This window comes from Nematolebias whitei, chromosome 7 (genome assembly GCF_014905685.2).
Source record: "Nematolebias whitei isolate Nwh7 chromosome 7, NemWhi1, whole genome shotgun sequence".
Lineage (NCBI taxonomy): Eukaryota > Metazoa > Chordata > Actinopteri > Cyprinodontiformes > Rivulidae > Nematolebias > Nematolebias whitei.
Window position 1 is genome coordinate 12,772,249 of NC_056504.1, and position 19,855 is coordinate 12,792,103.

The 19,855-nt window shown below is 40.6% G+C and overlaps 1 protein-coding gene across 1 annotated transcript in view; it reads right to left on the reverse strand.

Annotated features, from left to right (window-relative positions):
- Nucleotides 1–19,855, reverse strand: part of cdh4 (cadherin 4, type 1, R-cadherin (retinal)) — a 446,399-nt gene that overhangs the window by 52,674 nt on the left and 373,870 nt on the right. The window lies entirely within an intron of this gene.

The window sequence follows — 19,855 nt, forward strand, 5'->3', positions numbered from 1 at the left end:
CAGAACAATGCTACTGACAGAGCCACACTGCTAACAGGACCACGCTGCTAGGAGAACCACACTGCTAGCAGTAGGCTGCTGACAGGACCACACTGCTGACAGAGCCACATTGCTAACAGGACCACCCTGCTAGCAGAACCACGCTGCTAGCATCATGCTGCTGACAGGACCGCGCTGCTGACAGAGCCACACTGTTGGCAATACCATGTTGCTAACAGGGTTATGTTGCTAATAGGACCATGTTGTAAGTGGGAACATGTTGCTAACAGGACTATGTTGCTAATAGGACCATGTTGTAAGTGGGACCATGCTGCTAGAAGAACCTCACTACTAACAGAACCACTCTGCTAATAGGACCATGTTGCTAGCACTACCATGTTGCTGACAGGGCTGCACTGCTAACAGAACCATGCTGCAAACAGGACCACATGGCTAACATAACCATGCTGCTAACAGTACCATGCTGCTAACAGGACCATGCTGCTAATAGGACCATACTGCTAACAAAACCATGCTGCTAACAGAACACTGCTGCTAACAGAACCATGCTGCTAGTGGGACCACGCCACTAATAGGACTATGCTGTGCAAACAGGACCACACTGCTAACAGAACAATGCTGCTAGTAGGACTATACTGCTACCAGAACCACACTACTAGCAGTACCATGCTGCTGACAGGGCTACACTGCTAACAGAACCAGGCTGAAAACAGGACCACACTGCTAATAATAGAACGATACTGCTAAGAGGACCACACTGCTAACACTGACACTTTTACCTTAAACAGTCTGATTTTAGCTGAGCAACAAACAGCAGGTCCTTTTTCTGTTGAATCAGGAATGAAATCAATGGACAGATTTATTTTATTCCCCAGAGTTGCCATTTAGGATTTTTTTTTTTTTTTTTTTTTTTTACAAACAACAGATTCAGGACTGTAACAAACACAACACATATGTTCCACTGTCTTTCAGCTCAACCACACAAACTCATTTAAAGATAACACATTTCATTGTTGATTCAACAATCACCAACAGTTAATAACTTACATGTTGTTAATAGTTCTTTGAAGAATCTCAGTATAGTTCTGAAGGGATGGCTGAGCTAACGAGGGGGTTCGAGGGGGACAAGAAAAAAGAGGACTGCTGCTGTCTTAGAACGTCAAACTCAAATGATTCCTAGCAGTTCATGTGAATGCTATTTCAGATATGTTCATTATTATCATTGCCAGTTTCACATTAAACAGTTATTTATATGCAATTCTGTTGTCATTTGCAAGTGTAAATAGCTGCAGAAGCAGCTGGCTGTAGAATTTCTGATGTAATCTGTGGCACCTCTGCAGAAATATCCAAATTATACAAATCACATAATAACTATGTAACATTAAACTGATTGTGTAAAGGTTTATAAAACAATGTTCACATAAAATGATGTAAAATTAAATTATAGTTATTTTCAGATGGCACCATTTTAGTCCTGCTTGAACTGGGCTGTTAGTTTGTCAATATAATCAGAAATAGTTTCCCTAGACCGAAATAGCTTAAAGAGCAATCTACAACAGGTAAGATATTAACTGTTCATTCCCTTTCCACGGAATTCCAACTTCAAAGGTTTGATATTTTCCTTTAATAAGAGCAGGTTGTTTGTGTAGTGAGGCATAAAAGGAATAAAACATGGCTCCAACAGACATAACTACCAAATATGAAAACTTGCGGTTTTGAACAACTATCAACCAATCTCTAAACTCTGCATTTTAGCCAAGGTTTTAGAAAAATTGATAAACTCTCAAGTCAAAAAGTATTTGGACTCATTTAACATCTTACCTCCCCATCAATCAGGTTTCAGGAAACAACACAGCACAATGACTGCTTCACTGAAGGTTCTTAATGACATTGATGCTAAGGATTATTGTACTACACTTTTCTTAGACCTGTCTAAAGCATTTGACACTGTGGATCATAACATCTTGTGTCATAAGCTCTCAGAAATTGGCTTCTCAGAACACACCATTGGTTGGATCTCTAATTATCTCTCAGACCGGAAGCAATGTGTTCAACATAATGAAATTTCCTCCAGTTATTTAACAGTCAACAATGGCGTACCACAAGGCTCAGTCTTAAGACCCACCCTCTTTACAATCTACATAGGTAATGTAGGTCAGAGCATCCCTGATGCATCCATACATTTCTATGCTGATGACACAGTCGTTTATTGTCTAGCTAAAACAGTTGCTAAGGCTTTCCAGCTTTTGCAATCCACTTTAGACATCATCCAGTCAGATTTGTTCTGGCTCAAACTTGTCCTCAATGCTGAAAAAACCAAAGGGATGCTTTTTTCAAACAGGAAGTTGGACCCAGCAGTTCTTCCTCCGATTTTATCCTCAAATGGTGTCCCTATTGAGTTTGTCGATTCCTACAAATATTTGGGTATCTTGGTCGACTCACATCTCTCTTTTAAGCTTCATGTGGAAAACCTAGTAAGGAAAGTGAAAGTTAAACTGGGTTTCTTTTTCAGAAAAAGATCCTGTCTAACTTTGAATGCTAGAAAACGCCTTGTATCTGTGACTTTCCTTCCCTCCATTGATTACGGTGACATTATTTACATGAATACTCCTACAAGCACCCTACAGATGTTGGATGCTGTCTATCATGGTGCACTAAGATTCATAACTGGCTGTGAATATCGTACCCACCACTGCACCCTGTATTCACTGGTAAAGTGGACATCATTAACGTCACACAGACTCTCTCACTGGTACATTTTCATCTTTAAATCACTTCTTGGTCTGCTGCCTTCATACATCTCCTCCTACATGTCTCTGCGTGAGTGCAGCTACAGCGTGCACTCTCAGGACATTATTACCTGCAGTGTTCCCTCAGTGAGGACTGAACTAGGCAAAATGGTCTTCTCCTACTCCGCTCCTGTTTCCTGGAATATCTTGCAAAAAGATCTTAAGCTCTGGACCTTGACCTCTCTAAGTGGCTTTAAATATTTGTTAAGTTCCTGGCAAGGACCAATGCAGACATGTTCCTGTTTTTAGTTTTCTACACCGCCTTATAATCTAGCTGTTTTATTCACTACTTCCCTTTTGACTGTCCTTTTGGTTGCCATTTTATTTTAAGTTGTAAAAAAAATAAAAAATCTGCATGCCTCTTTTATAACTGTCTTTTGTTGTCATTGTTATCAACTGTTGTCATCACTCTTTGTTAAATCAGATCTCTTGTAAATGAGACCCCCGAGGCTCAATGGTATTAACCTGTCTAAATAAAGGTTGAATGAATGAATATGAGCAATAGCTGAAACAGTAGCTGAAGGTTCTTCACATGAACAAGATCTAGTTTGTTTTATTTGCAATCTGATAGTTCATCCAGGAGATGGGTGATAAGACTTCCAGTTGTTGTAACGTTTATACTTTTCAAACTATTTAACTTTAATAACTTAATGTTTTATACCCAAAGATAAATATTGATATTAATTTAGTTTTTCCTAAATATTCTCTTTGAAATTAACTTTGTCGCATTGCTCCACTTTGTCTTCTGTTACTTTTACCTTCAGCTATCACTCTGCTACTTTGAGAAGGATTTTTGTTACTCATACCTTTTAGCTTGCCTTTAGCTAGCTTTAGCTTTTAGTTAGACTTTTACTACTTAGCCTTTACGTAGTAATTTGCTAAATTTGCTTTTAGCAAGTGTTTTTCTACTTTTACCTAGCATTTAGCATTTTCTTGGCTTTTAGCTAGTGTTTGCTACTTTTCGCAAGTTAACCATTTTGGAAAGATTTTTGCTACTTTTATTTCTTAGCTAGTGTTTTGCTCATTTTGAAAGCATTTAGCATTTTTAGCGATTAACAAGACATTCGCTAGTTGTTAGCTAGACTTACTTTTAGCCATTAGGTAGTACTGTGCTATATTTGCTTCTAGCATGTGTTTTTCTACTTTTACCAAGCAGTTAGCTTTTTTTTTTTTCTCTTACCTAATGTTTGCTACTTTTTTAATTAATGTTCTGCTTATTTTAGATTTTAGCTACTGTTTTGTATCTTTTGTCTTTATCAACTCAGTTTCATCTGCAAATTTTAACAATGTCATTCAGCTCTCAACATTTGCTCAATGTTTATTCATTTATTTATTTTTACATACAGTGTGATTTCTATGGTGGTGCAGTATTTGATATCAGAACAGGACCCATGTGGAGTGCTCAGGGACTAAAACAAGCTGAAGTTTTGTTTTGGCCTGGGTGAAGACAGTTGTGGTTTCACCACTTCTGTTCCAGACACTCTGGAGCTCACCATGTGGCACCTTCAGGGAACATAAGTCCTGTCTGCTTCTGTTTCTCGGTGCGTGCGTTGTGTTTGTGAGTCGGAGCAGACAGCTGCTTTGACTGCAGCTCAGCACTCACACTTTTCTTCATCACTCTCAGTGAAGAGAAAAGTGCTGCAGTCACACGTTTTAATTTGAAAACTAAAATTAAACTGCTCAGGAGGAGATCAGGTGTTTGGACTGTGTTGCCATGGTGATCAGACCGGGTTAAACAAGCGCTAATACACTGATCGCTTAGGGCACAGAAATATGTACAACATATTTCCAGGAAGTGGACGAGCTTCCTGATGGAAACCCTCCCAGCCGTGTGGAGTGGTGTCAGGTGAGCAGAACCTGGTCCAGGACTGATGTGGGTTAAGGAACTACAAGAGAGCCAGTTAGCCTCTGAATGTGACCTGATTGATTAGATCTGACTGAGTCCTCAGCTCGCCCAGAGTGTGTTTGCACCTTTTATTTACACTGCCCACTGGTGATCAGATTACTCAGGGCGCATGTTAGCAGCAGGTCAGAACTGGGCCTGCGCTCAGGCAGATCAGAAACATCTCGTTGAGATTTCACCTCCTCTGTTTACATCATCTTCTGGCTCCCAGTGGGATTCCTTAACTAACCCCTTCCCTCAGGCTGGACTGAGATAAAAAATAAAGTCTAGTAAGTCTCGGTACAACCGAGGAGAGGCAAGCAGAGATGCTCTCTCTGCACTCCGCCTCTGGGGGGTGGATGAGCACTGAGCGAGGGCCCCTAGCTGCAAGTTTTCATCTTATCCTCTCATTTTGGAGCACCCTTCTGAGAAAGACTGGCCATGAAAGAGAACACCATTCTGTGGGGGGAACGGAGAACGATAGAACATCACAGAACAGATGTTTTGACTTCACAGCAGCCTCAGAACACGAGAGACGTCTGAGCGTCTCAACCCTTCATGTGAGGCCACTTCACACAGCGGACAGGCCGTCCTCGCAGACACACAGCATTTAGACTGTTTTCTACAGGATGCTGAGAATGTGTAAATACTTTTCATTCTGTGTGTGTGTTTAGCTGTCAAACTGTTTTTTCTTCATAAATATTAATAATTGAACTACTTTTGCATATATTGTGCTATATTAAACTTTTCATATTTTAAAACGTTAATTTTAGGAGGCGTGTGTTATGAGGTTTTTTTTTTTGAGACTTTTAGACTTTTTAAAACACAGTAGTCCCTTCGCGGTTCATTTTTCGCAGACTCGCTCTATCGCGGTTTTTCAAAATACAATTGGACATGATAGACAGCTGATTGATGGATGAGCCGCAGGATCAGCATGGATTTTTTTTTACTTAAAAAAAATTATTTTAAATTATTTAACACCTGTGTACAGCCCACAGATTCAGGAGAAGCTTCCTCCTGCACTAGTGTGCAGCCCAAGCTGCAGGAGAAGCTTCCTCCTGCAGCTGATCTCCGCATGCAGTGGGGAAGTGGGCGTGGCCAAGACCACTAGCAGATGGCAGAGAGCAGCAGAGGCAGAGAGCTGCTGTGCTCTTTTAGAGCGTTTAGAGTTTAGAAACATTGTTTAGATATACAAGATAAATGAGGGACTTCTGTATTCTCCTTTATTCGCTCTATTTCCTCATAGTAATACAACAAGAGCTCTCTATTGCCTTCAGAAACATTTTCCCGTTTAAAAATCTCTAGCAGACATGCTCCGTTTTTGTCTTTTTATGCAACTTTTATCTTTTTAGCTTTGCTATTTTTTTCTTTCCTTTAGCTCCTAGGCACTTTACATGGCAGCTCACTGCTCCACACATAGGGCTGTGGTAGCTTGGTGGTTACGTCAGGAAGGACATCCGGTGTAAAAACAATTGCCTCATGCAAGTTAGTTTGTTAATTAAACTTGCTAAAAGTAGCAAACACTAGCTACACCCCCCCCCCCCCCCATAAAAAAGCCAAATGCTAGGTAAAAGTAGAAAAACACTTGCTAAAAGAAAATTTAGCAAAGTACTACTTAAAGACTAAAAGTAGCAAAAGTCTAGCTAAAAACTAGATGTAGCCAATAGCAAGCTAATAGCTAAAAATGCTAAATGCTCTCAAAAATAGCAAAACACTAGCTAATAAATAAAAGTAGCAAAATATTTCTACAAGGGTTTAGACTTGCTAAAAGTAGCAAGCACTACTGCTTCATGCAAGTTAGTTTGCTGCCGAAAGAAAAATAATTACCTTTAGCTAGCTAGCGTTTAGTAGTTGATACTTTTAGATGCAGTTGATCTACTTTTAACTTTTTAAGCCTTTTGTTAGATTACATTTTTAGCTAGCCTTTTCCTACTTTTAGATTGTTGCTAATGTTTTGCTACTTTTAGCTTTAACCAAGCATTTAGGTGCTTCAAGCTTTCAGCAAGCACAGTTTTTATTAGCTTTAAAGTAGAGTTTTGCTCTTTTTGGTTTTTAGCTCATGCTTTGCCTGTTGCAGCCTCTAGCTAGTGCTCTGCTTATTTTAGCTTTAACAACCCAGCTTTAGCTTCTGCCAACAACTTCAGCAGTCTCGTGGCACTCAGCATTCATGCTGCATTTTCAAAGAAAAAGCTAAATTTTAACTGAGAAACATCAGCGAGAGGCGACCACGATCTTTCTCCAGGATAATCCTCTTAGTTACAGACTCCATTTTATTTATGTCTTATTAACAGCAGTGTGATACTTTTGATGTGGTGTAAAATTTATTTTTTCACTCACATGCTTATTGGTTGCTTAGCAGGCGCCCGGTAGCAGGAAATGCCAAGTGAAGCATTTTCTAACTGTTATTTGCTGATGGTGTGATCACATCTCTGGCTGTGTAACATCTGGTCACGTTGATAAGATGCTCCTCTTTGAAGACGTTCTCGCAGCGCCAGCCATGAGAATGAGTTTAGAACCTTTGATTTCCGGGTCTTTAGATGCTGACATTGATACCAGCGTGGTTTGACATATATGGGGAGTACGGCATTTAGGAAAAACAAAAAGAAGAACGTGGAGTTTTAATGAGGATCTGATATGTGTTGGACACATTTCGTAGTGGTTTTTAGCTTTAGGTACAAACGTACAAATTCACAATTTCAAAATAAAAAATGGAAACAAAAAATATTTTTGAGAATGCAGCATGTTGTGAGGACAATGAAAGAAGTTAAAAAACAAAAAAGAACATACAGATGCTAATTAAAATATATATATATTTTAAGGACCGTAGATATCCTCAGTATTTAAATATTCTGCCACCATACAAGTGAAGCAAATAATATTTTTTATCTCCCGCCACTAAAAGACTGCAGCTAGCTGACCAAAAACACAACAATGGACATAACTGTCGGTCTTAGCCTCACTCTAAGACTGAACCAACACTCTGAGCAGTAACACTTCATGCAATGTCTCATGAGAATTATCATTAATGGTGTTGCAAATGATCATTTTTGAACATAAGATGATTTTAGTATAGAAATGTGTCATGAAAGGTGGTAGTTGTAATTCTTTAAGAAATGCATCTTAATTTAGTTTCAGTATCATCGTATGATATTTTATATTTTTTCATGCCAACTGTATTTAATCTTTAAGCTAAATTCACATTTTAAGGTCTGTAATTTATTCCAACAAACATGATGCTGGGGGCAATTTAGTTCCAGTAAAATATACTGTATTTTCTGCCGTACATGTCGCACTGCCCAATAAGTCGCAGCAGTCCAAATATGTCTAATAAAGTGGAAAAATCCAGAAAAATATCGCTTCGCCGTATAAGTTGCATCTATTATGCGTCACCGCCGACGCGTTGCGTTTGTTACGCGTCACCGCTGACAACCGAGAAATATGGGCCTGTGTTGCGCCAAAAATCGATTGGTTGCCAAATGGCGGCCACAGGAGCGTGCACAGGAGAACTTTAACAAGAATTTAACAAGATTAACACTTAAAAACAATTATTTGTTTGCTCAATTATAGTAAAGGTGTGCCTCAGTTGAACTTTTACTTAATAAATGCACTTTGATGGTCAAATCAGCTGCATTTCAAAAATCGATCTGCGGCCGCGGGAGCGTGCACGGGAGAACTCGCTGTGCATTTCTTCGAAATTTAACAAGATAACCACCTAAAAATAATTATTTAAAAAAATATATATACTGCCAACTGTCTGTAAGCACGATTTGGTGCAGAAGCCATCATTAAATAAGTCTAAAATAGTTCAATCTGATCCTCTGGACCGAATGTCCAGACTCGAATGTCCAGAGGATCAGATTTAACTATTTTAGATTTTTCTAACTGGATTATTGAGCATGCATCAGGATCATTAAATAAGGTTTGTCAACAACTAATAACCAAAGTTCCTCTGAGAAAGACTGGAAAGAATTTGCATGATACTTCTGGAACATTACATTTCATATTTAAAGGTTTTAGAAAATTTGAATGAATTTGAGCACATTTGTGATCAGTGCTGGAAAATGAGTCACAATGAGGACATGCTTAGTATTGAGTTATTAATATTTTCCCAATTCTTTATCACAAACGTTTGAAAACAATTTATAGTTTGTTGAAATTAGGTGATCTATGACCTGGCCTAGTTTTGTTTAAGAGGATGCTGGTTTGACTCCATTTTTATTAGTCTAGAATGATGTCATCAGGCTGCCCAGCCATTTGCTTTAAGAGACTTTAAGAGTCCTCAAACTCCACAGTGATACCAAACATTATATAAAGCAATTAATTTATCCACTGGGGATTAATAGAGTACAATAAAAATAAAATGTCCCAGTGCTATGGTAGCCTGCAAAGGACAATGGTTAAATTCAAAGGAAATCACAAGAGATATAAGACAAAGGATTCTTTATGCAGACCTACTTGTTAGAAAACTTTGATTTAAAGTTAGATAAGGGATATTAGATGCTATTTTTGTTATGGGATGGCAAGACAGCATCTTTATGGGGCGGCTGTGGCTGAGTGGTTAGAGCAGTCATCCTCCAATACAGAAGTTGTGGGTTCGATTCCACCAGCAGTCACATGCTGAAGTGTCCCTGGGCAAGACACTGAACCCCTCATTGCCTCCTATGTGTGTCCCATCAGTGTATAAATGTGATAAAGCTCTGATTATTCTTTGTACAGATCTAGTAGAGTGTTGTATGAACGGGTAAGTGAGGCACAGGTTGTAGTGTAAAGAGCTTTGGGTATCTGGATAAGATAGAAAGGTAATATATAAGTACAGTCCATTTACTGTTTGTGGACTCATTTTACAAAAAACAAACAAAAATAACAGACAGAGAAACACCTGAAACTTAATTCTGCAAGATACTTTATATTTAAATGGTTGGAAATTGCACAAGTCAAAGTAAATATTCAAATCATTGAATTTTAGTTGCATTTTTAATGTTTTTCTAACATTTTTCTTATTAGGTGATCATTTTTTTAATTAGGTTTGATCAAACACACAGAAAAAAAAAAAGAAATGAACTTGCTGTGATTACAGACAAAATTTTGAAAATGTTTGTGAAAATTTTTCACTTTCTTGTGAATAATTATGTGATGACATGAGGTAAAATCCCTTCAGTGCTTCGGGGCTGTTTGAACCTGCTGCGAGCATTAGGAGATGTGCTGGGAGATAATTGTGTCCAGAAGCATCGCAGCTCCGAGCAGCTGGGAAAGGTTTCAGCTCTGCGCTCGCTGCCAGGACTGAGAGGACGCTCATCACCTGCAGCGAGACCTCAGAGGTTTCACGCTCTTTGAAGCCACAAGCTGTGTACAGTTGGCACACAAAGGCTCCGTAAAGCTCAGAAGTACTGTTGTGGTGCCTTTGTTCCCCAAAATGTCACACTTAATGAACAAATGTGCATTATATTACACAAGATGGTACAGCAATGAGCCTAAAATGAACAATTAGGGTAAAAAAAAAAATAACAGCTGGGGTTTGCTTGGACTGAGGAGAATTTAGAAAAATCCACCATCTCAGATACAACAAACTCCTCATTTTTATTTTAGTAAAACCTCAGTTTTCTTCATCCTACTTAAAATGATAGTTTAGATCTTTTAAAGTGTGGTTTTCTGAAATACAAAAACAAAACAAACAAACAAAAAAAAGCAAAGAAACAATGAATATCTTACCTGTTGTAGATAGCACTGTGAACAGCTTCAATTTGGATAAAAATAATAGTGATGAGCTAAAACTGTTCTAATTAAAGTCCAACAGCAGTCGATTGCCTCCATCTTCAAACAACCAAGTTCATTAATCTTTACATCATCTTCAGTTTTGGATTATACCACATGGTTATAGGAAGTGCTACAGCTAGCTGCTTCTCGCACTATTTCCATTTGCAAACAACTTTGAAAATCAATGTAAGTACTAATATAATGCACATCTGATGGGGCTGTAAATGTTTAAAATCAGTGTTGGGATGAACCCCCATGAACTTTTTGTTTTTACAATGACAGCTGTCCACTTTGGTCTTGGACCTGCTCAGACTAGCCATTAGCTCATCAGTCAGTTCTGAATTCAACTCTAGTTCTCCAAACTGCGGTTGTTCAACATGCAGGGGCGCAGCCAGAAAGTTTTCAAAGAGGTGGCCAAATGCCGACCACTGATAATCTTGGGGTGGCCCATCAAAACTAAACACCATAACAGACATTCAGGAGTTTTGTTATGTTGTTGTCATATATGAGCTGTTTGCTAATTACTGCAACAATGGAGTTGATTGTCTTCTGATAAAAGCGTACTTAGTTCAAGTTCAAGTGACTATTGTTATTCACATCACATGTGGTACATGGGGTAGAACGAAATTATGTACTCAAGGCCCCAATTACACCTAAAAATAACACAAATATAAAGTATAAAAAGAAACAGAATACAAGGATCTAAGATATACGCTAAACACTTATAATGTAATATAATGTGGTATATTAAACAGCAGCCTGAACATGAGTCTGTTGTGAGCAGAGGGGTATGAATGAATACAGCGGCATAAGATCAGCAGCATGAGATAATCAGCAGCACAGATAAGTCACACATCACCACCTTTAGAAGTAAAGGATAAGGCAAACCATATTACAGGTTTTTTCTTTTATAGTAAAATCACGATCACAATTTTATCACAGCTGTTACATATAAATTTAATTATTGATTCATAAATAACAGCAAGTTACATAAGAGTGCAGCCAAACTATTTTTTCATGGAAAAACATAAACCTGTAAAAAAAAAACTAACAGAAATACAGGTGTGTGATTATAACTGCTGCTGCTTGTCTCTCATTTAGAGAAAAATGAACTAAACCTGTACAACCATGGAGACAGATTGTGAGCAACTTGGTCCTCAGTTGGTTAAAGACTTATCTACGACACGTCAGATGTTAACTGTTCATAACCTTTCCACAAAACTTCACTTCCAAATATCTGAACTATCACTTTAAGAAAGCTATTGTTGACAGTATTTTAGTGTTTTTTTATATGAAAATATTCTTGTGTTGAGTAGACGGTCCATGAAAATGTGCTGACTTTAACATCAACTTGTGTCAGTATTTTAGATATTGTTGTGTTTTTTTTTTTAATTTTCCAGGATAAATTCAGTGCTTTAAGGTAGAAAACACACTTCAACAACCTGAAAAAGAGTTATCCTGAGGTATAAACTACGACCATTTACAGCGAGTGAATGACAGAGCTGGCAACGGATACAGCAAGTGCTTAAATGACCCAGAAACGTATAAAAGTCTGTCTTGCGGAGGTTCAGCTGAAGATGAATCACAACGATTCTCGCTTTCTTCCATCAAACAGGCAGTTAGGCAAACACTGTGTCTTTCTTCCTAATTAAAATTCAGCAGCTTAGAGAACAATGGCCGAATAAAATGATGACAAAAAGGGCTAAACTGCTCACTTCTACCAGCGTTTTGTGACACAGCTCTGGCAGCAGCTAACAAAGCACGCTCCACCATTAAACGCTGCTCGGCAGCGACTGAAGGCAACGGTTCTCTGAGCACTTTAGTGTTTTTTTTCTTTCTATTTATAAAGAATACAGATTTTATTCAGGGAAAAAACAAACCTAAATGCGCAGCCTTGTCTGCTCTCCTTTAAAAACACAACATGAGTCTGAACGAACAAGGGAAGTAGCTTTAGGAACGTCTGCTTGCCCTTAGCTAATTAGGAGCTCTGTATCTACACCCATGCTTCACTGAGTGGAAAGCAGTGTTCAAACACAGACACACACAACCGCACACTCGCTCATCCACACTACACAGGCGCAGCATGCCTTCCTATATTGTTTACAAATTCCCATGAGATTAAACTTTGCAGCAGAACAATATCTGATCGCTGTGAAGACAAACACGGGTCCTGGGGGTCTGATTGTTAGAACAAGAGTTCTTCCAGTCGAGACGTGAGGGCTACTTGAACATTCTGCTCTCGTCTCTGGCCTCGCGCTGACCACAGCGTTGCTCCCTGGCTCTGAGCGGAGCTCTGCACGTCTTCACGCTCCACAGACTCTGATAATGATGCTTGCAGCCAGGACAGTGCTACAAATATCTGATCAGCCACTCACATCCTCATACTGTCCTTCTGCCGGATATGACAGCGTCTGATTGGTTGGATGGAAGCAACCTTAAGTAATGAGAGCTTGCGCACAGAAGCAACTTAAAGTATTTTCTTCTTGGTATTAATTAAATATAACTAATCCATTAAAACCTTTTAGCGACTCATAAATCAGTCTAAAGTCAGCTCCAGATGGATTACTGCATTAGTAATCCTCAGCAGAGAACAGCTTGAAACCACACAGAAGTGCTGGTCTAAGTGATTATTTTTCATGCATTGGTTTTAATGACTGTAATATTAACTCATTACATTCAGGCATTTAAAGGAGTTTTATTTCTCAGTGTGACTCAGACAATTAGATGCGAACACAAAGAGCAAGCGGAGCTGCAAGTCCTCCTGTGACAAATCTGGCTGGACTTCTGCTCTGCATGTAGAGAACCAGCGGGCGCTCTGAGCTCCTACAATCTGCTGGAACTGAATGTGAAAGGCTCAGAACTGTGTTAACAAAATATTGATGGTAAATGGACTGCCCTTCTATCCAACCAGGATACTCAAAGTATTTTACAACACAACCTGTGCCCTCATTTGCACACACACAGCACTCTACTCAGTGTCTTGCTCAGGGACACTTCAACATGTAACTACATACTGGTGGGATAAAACCTCAGATCTGCTCATTGGAGGACCACTAACCACTGATCTACAGTCACATATATTGTACATGCATTTCAAGCCAAGATGGCCACACTCAGCTGAGTCTCAGCTTCACAGGCTCCTGGTGAACTCCAAGTTTTTTTTGTTCCTGTTGTTCTTGTTTGAACTTTTTTTTGTGTGGCTACAATGTACATCCACAGTACGGGTATGACCGCAACACACTTGTGGAGTTTCCTGTGTTGCTGCCTTGCCATTCTGCCATCGTGTTTCAGTTCTTTCAGCCTCAGGCTCATGCCTGTCATGGCAGCTGTCTCCATGATCCTCCACCTGCCTGCACGGACTGAACTCTAAGGATCTGTTCGGTTCCGTGGGGAAACCTGGATGTTTTCAGTCTGCTGAACCCGGTTCTGGAGGGCAGTCTGGGAGGGCAGCTGCTGCGATCATTGTTACCATTGGGCTGCTGACGGGACCTGCTAACTAGATCTGCTAACCTGCTAATGCTGCTAACAAGACCATGCCACTAACAGAACAGAACCATCCATCCACTATCTTTTACCCGCTTCTTGCATTTTGGGTCACAGGGGTCGCCGGTGCCCATGTCCAGCAATCACTATGCGAGGGGCGGGATACACCCTGGACAGGTTGCAAGTCCATCACAGGGCCATAACAGAACCATGCTGTTGAAAGAAACCTCACTGCTAACAGTAAAAAGCTGCTAACTGGTCCATGTTGCTAAGATAACCTCACTGTCATCAGAACCACGCTGCCAATAGGACCATGCTGCTGTAGTTTTTTTTATTTTTTCACTTTTGGTGCCTTGTTTCTGTATATTTGTTGCATGCTTTGAATAAATCCCAGTGTATGTTAGTTTTGGGGTTTACTACGAGCTCGACTCCGCTCGCATTAAACGTGTAAATTATAGCTGAACCGAATCTATGAGAATCGTGCTGCTGTTGTTCGGTGTATTGTTTTGAATTTATCAGTGTTAGCGTATATCTTAGACCACAAAGACCACGAGACTCGAAGACCATGAGGAGGAAAACGTGTCAGGAGACAGAGGGAGAAGAGGAAAGTGAAGAATGTAGGACTGAGGGTTGCAACTCTAAATGTGGGGACAATGACAGGCAAAGGTAGAGAGCTAGCTGACATGATGCAGAGAAGAAAGGTAGATGTTTTATGTGTCCAAGAGACAAAGTGGAAGGGCAGCAAGGCTCGCAGCATTGGAGCAGGGTTCAAACTGTTTTACCATGGTGTGGATAGAAAGAGAAATTGGGTAGGGGTGGTCCTAAAAGAGGAGTTGGCAAAGAATGTAGTAGAGGTGAAGAGAGTGTCAGATAGGGTGATATGTCTGAAGATAAAAGTAGAAGGTCTGATGCTAAACATTGTCAGTGGTTTTGCTCCACAGGTTGGATGTGATGAGGAGGAGAAAGATACATTTTGGAAAGATCTGGATGAAGTGATAGAGAGTATTCCCAGGGAGGAGAGAGTGGTGATCGGAGTAGACCTGAATGGACAAGTTGGTGAAGGAAACAGAGGGGATGAGGAAGTGATGGGTAGATTTGGTGTCAAGGAAAGAAACCAGGAAGGACAGATGGTGGTGGATTTTGTCAAGAGAATGGAAATGGCTATAGTCAATACCTATTTCCAAAAGAGGGAGGAACATAGAGTGACTTATAAGAGTGGAGGAAGGAGTATGCAGGTCAACTACATTCTGTGTAGAAGAGGAAACCTGAGGGAGATTGGGGACTGTAAGGTTGTGGCAGGGGAGAGCGTGGCCAGACAGCATCGGATGGTTGTGTGTAGAATGACTGTTGTTGTGAAAAAGAGAAAAAGAGTAAAATCAGAGAAGAAGACCAAATGGTGGAAGCTGAAGAAGGAAGAATATTGTGAGAAATTCAGAGGGGAGCTGTTAAAGGCTCTGGGTGGTAAGCAAGAGCTTCCAAATGACTGGACTACTACAGCAACATTAATTAGAGAGACAGGTAGGAAGGTACTTGGTTTGGCATCTGCACAGAGAATGGATGATAGAGAAACTTGGTGGTGGAATAGTGAAGTGCAGGATGCCGTTCAAAGAAAGAGATTAGCCAAGAAGAAATATGACAGTGAGAGGACTGAAGAGAGGAGACAGGAATATAAGGATATGGGACGTAGAGCAAAGAGGCAAGTAGCTAAGGCAAAGCAGAGGGCGTATGATGAGTTGTATGGGAGACTGAACACTAAAGAGGGAGAGAAGGACTTGTACCGATTGGCAAAACAGAGGGATCAGGCTGGAAAGGATGTGCAGCAGGTTAGGCTTATTAAAGATAGGAATGGTAATGTTCTAACAAGTGAGGAGAGTGTGACGGGAAGATGGAAGGCATACTTTGAGGAGCTAATGAATGAAGAGAATGAAAGAAAAAAAAGATTAGAGGTCATGGAAACTGTGGGCCAGGAAGTGTGAAAGATTAGTGAGGGTGAAGTCCGGAAAGCTCTGAAAAGAATGAAGAAGGGGAAGGCAGTAGGACCTGATGACATACCAGTGGAGGTCTGTAAATGTCTTGGAGAGATGGCAGTGACGTTTTTGACTCAAATATTCAATGGCATATTTGAGGGTGAGAAAATGCCTCAGAAATGGAGAAGAAGTGTGCTGGTGCCCATTTTTAAGATCAAGGGTGATGTACAGAGTTGTAGCAACTACAGGAGAATTAAGTTGATAAGCCACACGATGAAGATCTGGGAGAAAGTTGTGGAAGCAAGACTTAGATGAGAGGTGACTATTTGTGAGCAGCAGTATGGTTTCTTGCTAAGAAAAAGCACCACAGATGCCATCTTTGCTTTGAGAATGCTGATGGAGAAGTACAGAGAAGGTCAGAAAGAACTCCATTGTGTCTTTGTGGATTTAGAAAAAGCATATGACAGAGTGCCGAGGGAGGAGGTGTGGTATTGCATGAGGAAATCTGTAGTGGCAGAAAAGTATGTTAGACTGGTACAGGACATGTATGAGGACAGCAGGACAGTGGTGAGATGTGCTGTAGGAGTGACAAATAGCTTCAAGGTGGAGGTGGGATTGCATCAAGGATCGGCTCTGAGCCCCTTCTTGTTTGCTCTGGTGATGGACCGACTAACAGATGAGGTCAGGCAAGAAACCCCATGGGCGATGATGTTTGCAGATGACATTGTGATCTGTGATGAGAACAGGGAACAGGTGGAAGAGAACTTGGAGACGTGGAGGTATGCACTTGAAAGAAGAGGAATGAAAGTCAGCCGTAGTAAGACAGAGTACGTGTGTGTGAATGAGAGGGAGGCCAGTGGAACAGTGAGGCTACAAGGAGCAGAGGTCACAAAGGTGCAGGACTTCAAGTACTTTGGGTCCACTGTCCAAGAAAATGGGGAATGTGGTAAAGAATTGAAAAAGAGAGTCCAGGCAGGATGGAGTGGATGAAGAAAAGTTTCAGGAGTGATTTGTGACAAAAAGGTGTCAGCAAAGGTCAAAGGAAAAGCTTACAAGACAGTGGTGAGACCAGCTATGTTGTATGGTCTAGAGACAGTGGCAGGCATTAACAAAAAGACGAGAAAGAACTGGAAGTGGCAGAAATGAAGATGCTAAGGTTCTCCTTAGGAATGACGAGGTTGGATAAGATTAGGAATGAGATCATCAGAGGTACAGCACAGGTTGAACAACTGGGAGATAAAGTTAGGGAGGCCAGACTGAGATGGTTTGGACATGTCAAGAGGAGGGACCGTGGGTATATTGGTAGAAGGATGTTAGAAATGCAGCTGCCAGGACAAAGACAAAGAGGAAGGTCAAAGAGGAGATATATGGATGCAGTTAGAGAGGACATAAAGGTAGTTGGAGTGAGGATAGAGGATGCAGAGGACAGAGTGATGTGGAGGAGGATGACTCGCTGTGGCGACCCCTGAAGAGGGAAAAGCCAAAAGAAGAAGAAGTGTTAGCGTATATCTTAGATCTTTTAGCATACCGTTTAGCATTTGTTAAAGTAACAAACAACAGACAGGGTAGACGGGGTGTCTGAGGCTGCAGCCTCACTGAGAGGCACTTCCTTTTTCGTTGGATCAGAAGAGAAACACGAGGGAAGAAGAGGTAAAAAAAACAAAAATCATATTTCATGCTATGTTCTGTTAGGAAAAAAAACCCCAGCACAAAAAAAGCAACATACTGGTGATATAGAAACATATGAGGCCAGCGAAGGTGGTGAATTTAAAAGGTTCACAGGACAAAGAGCAGAGCAGGGAAGGAGCAGGAGGGAAATGTGTTTGCTTTCACCGAGGGCAAGAAGGGAAAAAAAAAAAATATATATATATATATATATATATACACACACATATATTAATGTACAGTGTATATTTATATAGCTTAGTTTATATCTTAGATCCTTATTTACTGTTTCTTTTTACACTTTATATTTTTATGTTTGTTGGATGTAACTGGGATTCTGAGTACACAAGCTCGTTCTACCTCATGTTCCACATGCGATGCGAATGACAATAAAGAACCTTGAATCCTTAATATACTGTATGTGATCTTTATTTTGTTTCTGTCACGCTGACTGAACTTGGATGTTTTTTTTCTTTCTGGAGCATGGAGCAGACCGTGTGAATGAATAATAACTGAATGGTTCAGAATATCCTGATGCATGCTCAATAATCCAGGTAGAAAAATCTAAAAAAGTTAAATCTGGTCCTCTGGACATTAAAAAAAAACAAAGCAAAACAACAAAAAAATGTAGAAACATTTCGTCTCTCATCCGAGAGACTTCCTCAGTCTGAGGTGCTGCATTCAGCTCAGTCTCTTAAATAGCACCTTCTCTGAGTGGATCAACCAGTTTTGCTGCTGACAACCAAGACCAGCTGATCACATGCTCAAGAAGGACCATCAGCCTAACAATGGATCATTAGCACACTGATGGCTGTTTACTATTCACAGAGGGCTGAGTGATACTAGCAATCACAGCATTGTAAGAGGGGGACAATTGAACACGTAGGCCTCCACCCCTGTTTAACGATGGATGATTTCTTTTCACAAAGATGGCCTCCTTTACTCCTTTCTCAAACCATCGTTCCTCTCTGTCCAGGATGTGAACATCTTCATCCCTGAAAGAGTGACCGCTGGCCTGGAGATGAGTGTAGACCGCAGAGTCCTGGCCTGATGATGTTGATCTTCTGTGCTGGGCCATCCTTTTGGCCAGTGGCTGTTTTGTTTCCCCGATGTAAGACTGATCACAGCCCTCCTGACACTGAACAGCGTACACAATATTACTCTGTTTGTGCCGGGGGTCTGGATCTTTGGGATGAACCAGTCTTTGCCGTAATGTTTTTTGGGGTTTAAAAGCCACTGGGACATTATGTTTAGAAATACATAGCGATAGTTGAAGCTTTTGTCCTTGGGTACTCATGTCCCAGGAGAAATTTGATAGTCGGCCTGTCTCCAAGGCCGTCGGGGAGTCAGATTCAGATAAGCTTAATTCTTGTTTTTCTTCAGGCAGACAGATTACTTTTTTCCAGCCTAGAGTCCATCTGGGTGTTCTGGTTTCAAAAATACCTAATTGTGGGATTCCATTCCACTGATCCATGCTATGAGTCTCCTTCAAGGTCGAACCCACCACGCTGACGAGTCCCAGAAGCCGCAGGTGGCCTGCGATTCTCATAAATCGCCTCCACCTTACGGTTAAGCTCATAAACCAGACGATTTAAAGTTCCCACATCGTGGACCAGACCTTCACACTGACTCGGAAGCTTTTCCATGGCCGAAACTGCTGCCGCCGTCTTCTTCAAAAATCTACAAAACAGAGCCGATGCCAAAAAGCAGAGTCCCTGCTATCATAAGTCCAAATATGTAAATGTCTTCAACATCCACCTGAGACAGGACTGAGAGACATATCATCTGCAACACTCCCCATGAATCCATGACGTACCCCACAGCGTGAGTCTCAGCTTGACACGCCGGTTCTCCAGAACCTTGTCGCTTTGATGAAAAAATCTTATCAATAGAGTTGAACACCCACGATACCAAATCCATAATCTTCTTAACTTATGTTCGGGAGATGTGACCCAGGCGCTTCAGACAGACAGAGAGCAGAGCAGGAAGAAGGAAAAACGGAAGCTGCCACCTCGATGAGAGCCTGGGAGGAAGACTATGTCTGTGACTATGTCTAAGTCTATGGGAGGAAACCCACGCATGCACGGAAAGAACATACAAACTCCACCAGGATTTGATGCAGCAACCTTTTTGCTGTGAAGCAGCAACTTGACCAACCGTGCCACCATGTGAAAAACACTCATCCTAAAAATTCCAGTATATCAGTATAAGTTGACTTGCCTAAATCTAAAAAGATTTAGGCAAGTCAACTTTTTTATTTTACCATGAACTCTAAAATAAATAGTTTTCAATCAGCTGTCACCCACGGTGTTTAA